An 8209-nucleotide genomic window follows, 5' to 3' on the forward strand; every position below is an offset into this window, starting at 1 on the left:
CATTTTTGTCTATCTTTTGTACTGGTCTATGTTGGAGACACAAGGGAAGGCAAAGCTGGAATTTTGAGCAAAACGCCACGTGCCGGAGGAACAAGGGTGGCACGGTGGCGCAGCGGTAGAGCTATTGCCTTGCAGTGCTGGAGATCGCGAGTTCGATCCTGACTACGGGTGCTCTCTGTACGGAGTTTGTACGCTCTCCCCGTGAACGCGTGTGTGTTTTCTCCGGATGCTCCGGTTTCCTCCCACACTCCAAAGACGTGCAAGTTGTAGGTTAATTGCCTTCTGCAAATTGTCCCTGGTGTGTGGGATAGGGCTAGTCTATGGGGATCACTGGTCGGCACGGACTGGGTGGGCTGAAAGGCCTGTTTCCACACTGTATCTCTAAACTCAACTAAACTAAACTAAACCAAGCTAAACTAAACTAAAGCACTAGTCTGAAGAAGGGTCTCGACCCATTCCTTTTCTCCAGCGATGCTGCCTGTCCTGCTGAGTTTCTATAGCTTTTTTGTGTCTATCTTAAACTAAACTAAACTCAGCGGGCCAGGCAGCGTCTGTGGATATGGTGTTGAGATTGTTACTGAATGAGCAGGGGGCTGAGTGTTCAGTGGGGGTGTGATCGGGGTGGGGGTGAGATTGGGGTGAGATTGAGGTGGGGGTGTGATCGGGGTGAGGGTGAGATTGAGGTGGGGGTGAGATCGGGGTGGGGGTGAGATTGAGGTGGGGGTGAGATCGGGGTGGGGGTGAGATTGAGGTGGGGGGTGAGATCGGGGTGGGGGTGAGATTGAGGTGGGGGTGAGATCGGGGTGGGGGTGAGATTGAGGTGGGGGTGAGATTGAGGTGGGGGTGAGATTGAGGTGGGGGTGAGATTGAGATGGGGGTGAGATCAGGGTAGGGGTAAGATTGGGGTGGGGTAGGTTGGGGTGGGGGTGAGATCAGGGTGGGGGTGAGATCGGGGTGGGGGTGTGATTGAGGTTGGGGGTGAGATCGGGGTGGGGGTGAGATTGGGGTGGGGGTGTGATCGGGGTGAGGGTGAGATTGGGGCGGGGGTGTGATCGGGGTGGGGGTGAGATTGGGGCGGGGGTGAGATCAGGGTGGGGGTGAGATTGGGGTGGGGGTGAGATCGAGGTGGGGGTGAGATCGGGGTGGGGAGGGGAGGGGAAATTTGGGAATGGTTGTCACGGCAGCAGTTGTAAATGAAGAGGTCCAGAGAGGGCAGGAGGCCGGGGAAGGGGAATCCATGAGGAGGAGGGAAGAGGTTGGAGAGGGGAAAGAGGTCGTCACTGAGGAGTCCATGCCAGAGAAATAATCCCCGAGGCAGCTGCCTGACCCGCTGTGTTCCCCCAGCACTTTGTGCTCCGCTCCTTGCTGGCGGTGATGGGCCTTGAACTCACAACCTTCCGGCACAGTGCCAATACAGCTGCTGCTGGCACACTGGTGCTCCGGTTGCTTGTATAATGCCTGGTTTGTGATTGGGGCCACGTGCTACACGCCTGGCCTGTTAGCCTTCAGCCACATCAAGGCAGCACCTGTTACATGTGGCTAGCCAGCTGCAGACACACACACTGACCGTCTGACCGTTAAACAGAAGCCTGAGGGATGATGGTGATGTGTTGGAAGGAACTGCAGATGCCGCTTTAAACCGAAGATAGATACAAGAAGCTGGAGTAACTCAGCGGGACGGGCAGCATCTGTGGAGAGAAGGAATGGGTGACCTTTTGGGTCGAGACCCTTCTTCAGACCTGAGGGGCGATTTAGCTGAGGTGTGCAAAGCACTTTTTTGTTAGTTTAGTTCAGTTTAGTTTAGTTTTTACTTTAGACCAATGTTAATGAGGAACCACGATGTTCCTAGGCATCTGTGTAATCTTCAGGGATGATAGGGATGATTTAATATTTCTATGGATGTACGGAAACTTAATTATTTTTTCTATGTAAAGCACTTTGGTTTCAATGTAAGTTGATTTAAACGTGCCATATAAATAAAATGTACTTACTTACTTACTAGATAGTGGCATTTAAGAGGCTTCTGGACAGGCACGTGAATGTGCAGGGAATCAGGTGCGGGCAGAGGAGATAAACTGAGCTTGGCACCATGTTCAGCGCAGATATCGTGGACTGAGACTAGGTTGCCAACTGTCCCGTATTAGCCGGGACATCCCGTACATTGGGCTAAATTGGTTTGTCCCGTACGGGACCGCCCTTGTCCCGTATTTGACTGCTGCTACTCGGGTCGAGGGGACTGTCGGGACGGAGTGCCGCGTCCGGCCCCGCCTCACCCGTCCCGACGTAGTGCAGCCCATGGAGTGCAGCAGCAGCACCTCGCCACTGGCCCCGTCGGTCGGCAGCCCGGCCAGTTGTCCGATCTTTGGACCTTCGCTTCCCACCGACACCACCACCTTCTCATGGGCGATCATCGGTTCATGAGTTGGATGGGCCGCGGGACTTTGCGTCCGACAACCGCCGGCCCATTAGGGCGTCCACTGCGCGACAAGCTACGACAAGGTAGGACCCTGTCGGCGACAACTGAAGACAATTCATTCAGTCACCGGGTGACGAAGGTTGACGTAGGTCGTCGCCAATGGAGTTCACCGAAGTCATCACCGGCTTTGAACATTTCAAAATCCAACGGAGACCAGAAAACCGCTACGATTCTTTGGGCGACTGGCGAGACTACTCACGACACCCCGGCGACCATGTGGCGACAGCCTAGTCGCCTGTAGTCACCTAAAAAATCTCCTAAGTGGGACAGGGGCATTACTCTGCGGCAAGTAGGAGTTTCATTGTTGGAACAGATGACAATGAAACAATCTTGCCTCTTGTTTCCAGTTACACAGAGGACATGGGTAGGAAGAACAGAGAGGATGTGTGTTATTAGCTGCAGCCCAAGGCTGTCCTGTGACATAAGTATTTTGGGGTTGACTGGTCAGTAGATGAACGAGAGCAGTAAACCAAAGGACACACTGGAACTGGCTAAACTCAAGAGGAACTACATTTTTTTTGCCATGTTAATATTTTGTGTGTTCTGTTGCTTTTTATTGGTATGACTGTATGGCAAATCAAATTCCTCGTATATTGCAAAACATACTTGGCTAATAAAGTATGATTAGGATTAAGATATGCAAATTGCTGGGGTAATTCAGGGGGGGACAGGCAGCATCTCTGGAGAGAAGGAATGGGTGACGTTTTGAGACCCGTTCATTATGTGGAGAATCCTGAGTTATTCATGAAGGTTATTCAAATGTAGGAGGAAAATCTGACAGCATCTGGTATTCAACTATGGGAGGAATACACAGTGTGCTGGGAGGAACTGCAGATGCTGCTTTAAAACGAAGATAGACACAAAGTGCTGGAGTGACTCAGCGGGACAGGCAGCATCTTTAGATAGAAGGAATGTGGTCGAGACCCTTCTTCAGACTTTCGGTCCTTTCATGGCTGATCTATCTCTCCCTCCTAACCCCATTCTCCTGCCTTCTCCCAATAACCTTGGTGAGACCAAGCGCAGGCTCGGCGATCAGTTTCGCTGAACACCTCCGCTCGTTCCAGCCTCGACCTACACGATCTCCCGGTTGCTAAACACTTTAACTCATGCTCCCATTCCCACACTGACCTTTCTGTCCTGGGCCTCCTCCATTGTCAGAGTGAGGCCCAGCGCAAATTGGAGGAACAGCACCTCATATTTCGCTTGGGCAGCTTACACCCCAGCGGTATGAACATTGATTTCTCTAACTTCATGTAACCCTTGCTTTCCCTCTCTCTCAATGGGTCGAGAGACTTATATCAACGGGTCGATGGTGGAAAGGGTCAAGAACTTCAAATTCCTGGGCGTGCATATTTCCGAAGATCTCTCCTGGTCCCAGAACACTGATGCAATTATAAAGAAAGCACATCAGCGCCTCTACTTCCTAAGAAGATTACGGAGAGTCGGTACGTCAAGGAGGACTCTCTCGAACTTCTACAGGTGCACAGTAGAGAGCATGCTGACCTAAGGCTGGCAGCATCATCAAGGACCCACACCATCCTGGCCACACACTCATCTCTCCGCTGCCATCAGGTAGAAGGTACAGGAGCCTGAAATCTGCAACATCCAGGTTCCGGAACAGCTTACTTCCCCACTGCCATCAGGCTATTAAACACAACTTCAAACAAATTATAAAAGCCTATTGCACTTTATCTGTTTATTTATGTGTGTGTATATATATATTCTATGGTCTATGACACACTGATCTGTTCTGTATTTATGCCTACAATATTCTGTTGTGCTGCAGCAAGCAAGAATGTCATTGTCCTATCTTGGACACATGACAATAACCTCTCTTGACTCTCCGTCCTAGTTCTCCAACTAATTTCACTCTCCTCCTGATTCATTTTTCTGATGGTGTGCCTCGTGGTCACCATCTCCCCAGCCAGAAATGAACCATTCTACCTCCTCTTGAGCATCGTCCGCTTTGATCTGTCGTTTTCACACCTTACCCTTCCTTATCTCTCGGTCTACCGCTCTCCCCCTGACTCTCAGTCCGAGGAAGGGCCTCGACCCGAAACGTCGCCCGTTCCTTCCCTCCAGAGATGCTGCCCGTCCCGCTGAGTTGCCTCCAGCATTGTGTCCATCTGCAGAGCGATGGCAAGTGACTTTGCTTCCCCCCTCACCAGGCACGCCATTATCTTTAATTAGCCTCCCTGGATGCCGGGGACAGAGGGTTCATTAGGGGGCAGGGAAGCAGCTGCATTCCTTCGCTCTTCAAGACGCAAGATCCCGTGTCAGTCGTACAATGAACGCAATTTACTTGTCACAGCGACTTCTGACACCGCGCCTACTAAAGATGCTGAACTCACTCCCGGGAAATATTTACAGCCTAATGCCTAAACAGGGAGTCAGAATACTTTACCATATTAATTGCAAAGATTAAATGTGCCTCATTGACAGGCTGCTTGCGGAGAGATTTGGAAAGACATTCTAGTGGAAATAGCAATGCAGCCGGCCACATTTCCATGCCTTCTTTATCTTGGCTTCCTCAAGCTTACAATTCAGAGATTTCAAGTTGAACCTTTATTTTTAAATATCAAGTTCTCCCTGCAGCCGCCCACCACCAAATATTTCCCTTTCTTCTGAAAAATGCTGGCTTTTTTCGCTCAACGTTCGGTGCTTGTGATAGAGGGGCTGTTGTGTCCTTTCTGGTTTTGTGTGCGTCAAACTGGTTTTTTTCCCCCTGGGAGGGCATCACATCCGACACCGGTTATTGCATGTGAGCGAAGGAACTGCAGATGCTGGTTTACACCGAAGATGGTCACAAAATGCCGGAGTAAATTGTCCCTAGTGTGTGTTGTGGGTAGTGTTAATGTGCGGGGATCGCTGGTCAGTATGGGCTGGCTGGGCCGAAGAGCCTGCTTCCTCTAAACTAAACCAAGCCTCACCTCGGCAGTACACAAAGTGTCACCATGTTTCTGGTGCCGACAAAGGTACAAAAAGTTAATCCGAACTGCTTTAACTTCAGCTGACAGCGACGAACCAGGCCTGATGCTGCACGTGGACGTTAACTACGGCATTGAACTCACATTCATACCTTCACGGAGAACAATTAGGCCATTCGGCCCATCGAGTCTACTCCGCCATTCAATCATGGCTGATTTATCTTTCCCTCCCAACCCCATTCTCCTGCCTTCTCCCCACAAACCTTTGAAGCCCTTCCTAATCAATCTCTACATTAAAAATACCCCAAAAACGTGGCTTCCACAGCCAGCTTGTGGCAACGATCAGTGATCAGTATGTACTGAAGGTAGACAAAAATGCTGGAGAATCTCAGCGGGTGAGGCAGCATCTATGGAGCGAAGGAATAGGTGACGTTTTGGGTCTCGACTGCTGACAGGTGGGATTAGTGTAGCTGGGACATGTTGGCTGGTGTGGGCAAGTTGGGCTGAAGGGCCTGTTTCCACACTGTATCACTCTATGACAAAAAACAACGACAAAAATACAATAGATTATCTGTTATTCCAGTAAATCACACCACAACAGGGCAAAATCAGAGTCGGCAGCAGAACGCAGGCAGGCAAAGTCTGTATTGGATTGGTGCTGAGGTTAGGTTGTGGTTAGGCTTGTGCAGGGTGGTTCATCAGGCTGATAGTTGATGGCAAGAAGCTGTTCTTAAAGGTGGAGGTCGCGGTTCACAGGTTCCTAGAAACATAGAAAATAGGTGCAGGAGTAGGCCATTCGGCCCTTCGAGCCTGCACCGCCATTCAATATGATCATGGCTGATCATCCAACTCAGTATCCTGTACCTGCCTTCTCTCCATACCGCCTGATCCCTTTAGCCACAAGGGCCACATCTAACTCCCTCTTAAATATAGCCAATGAACTGGCCTCAACTACCTTCTGTGGCAGAAAATTCCAGAGATTCACCACTCTCTGTGTGAAAAATGTTTTCCTCATCTCAGTCCTAAAAGATTCCCCCTTATCCTTAAACTGTGACCCCTTGTTCTGGACTTCCCCAACATCGGGAACAATCTTCCTGCATCTAGCCTGTCCAACCCCTTAAGAATTTTGTACGTTTCTATAAGATCCCCCCTCAATCTTCTAAATTCTAGCGAGTACAAGCCGAGTCTATGCAGTCTTTCTTCATATGAAAGTCCTGACATCCCAGTAATCAGTCTGGTGAACCTTCTCTGAACTCCCTCTATGGCAAGAATGTCTTTCCTCAGATTAGGAGACCAAAACTGTACGCAATACAATACTACTCCTGTACCTTGTGGCACGGTGGCGCTGGGGTAGAGTCGTTGAGTTGTTGCCTCACAGCGCCAGAGACCCTGGTTCGATCCCGACTACGGGTGCTGCTGTCTGCGCGGAGTTTGTACGTTCTCCCCGTGACCTGCCTTGGTTTTCACCGAGATCTTCGGTTTCCTCCCACACATCCGAAGACGTGCAGCTTGGCTTGGTATAAATGTAAATGATCCCTAGTGTTAGTGTGCGAGGATCGCTGGTCGGCATGGACTCGGTGGGCCGAAGGGCCTGTTTCCACACTGTATCTCTGAATGAAAATCCAAGCCCGCTTCGTCTGCCCCTGGAGGTGCAGATTTTTTCCCCCGTCTGTTGCCAGGGTTACGGAATCCACGGCCAGACATCTGTTAAATGGCAACGTTTCCTGACTTGACTGTCAGCGGTTGATGTGAGCAGGTTGTTTGACATATGCACTTCCTGGCACGACTCACTGGGTAGTGCAGGAAGCCTGGCCGATCTTCCCCACTTCATAATGCAGCAGCAAAGGCTGAAAATAAGCCTCTCCGCCTTCCTAGCATGTGGAGAAAACTGAACTCATGCCACAAGGACGTTTGCTTTAGAGACACAGCGCGGAAACAGGCCCATCGACCCACCCAGTCCGCGCCGACCAGCGATCCCCGCACACTTAGGGCGGCACGGTGGCGCAGCGGTAGAGGTGCTGCCTTACAGCGCCAGAGACCCGGGTTCGATCCCGACTACGGGTGCTGTCTGTACGGAGTTTGTACATTCTCCCCGTGACCTGCGTGGGTTTTCTACGAGATCTTCGATTTCCTCCCACACTCCAAAAGGCGTCCGGGTTTGTAGGTTAATTGGCTTGGTGTAAATGTAAATTGTCCCTGGTGTAGGATAGTGTTAATGTGCGGGGATCGCTGGTCAGCGTGAACTCAGTGGGCAGAAGGGCTTGTTTCTGCCTTGTATTTAAACTAAACCAAACTAAACTAACACTATCCTGCGCACACTAGGGACAAATAATAATTGTACCAAGCCAAATTATCTACAAACCTGTACGTCTTTGGAGTGTGGGAGAAAACCGGAGCACCCGGAGAAAACCCACGTGGTCACCGGGAGAATGTACAAACTCTGTACAGACAGCGCCCGCAGTCAGGATCGAACCCGGGTCTCTGGCGCTGTGAGGCAGCAACTCTACCGCTGCGCCACCGTGCCGCACTGGGAAAGAAAATGCAGAGCAAGGTAGAGAAATGTGACCAGATTCAGTCTTACAGGAGCTGCCGACGTCGGTTTACATCGAAGATAGACACAAAATGCGGGAGTAACTCAGCGGGTCAGGCAGCTTCTAGGGAGATAGGTGACGTTTCAGGATGAGACCCTTCTTCAGACTGAGCGTCAGGGGAGAGGGAAACTGGAGATATGAACAAATCAGAGCCGGCACCGATGACCAAGGAAAGGTGGAGCCCACAATGGTGCATTGTTGGTAGTGGAAGAGGT

The sequence above is a fragment of the Amblyraja radiata genome, chromosome 39 (genome assembly GCF_010909765.2).
Source record: "Amblyraja radiata isolate CabotCenter1 chromosome 39, sAmbRad1.1.pri, whole genome shotgun sequence".
NCBI lineage: Eukaryota > Metazoa > Chordata > Chondrichthyes > Rajiformes > Rajidae > Amblyraja > Amblyraja radiata.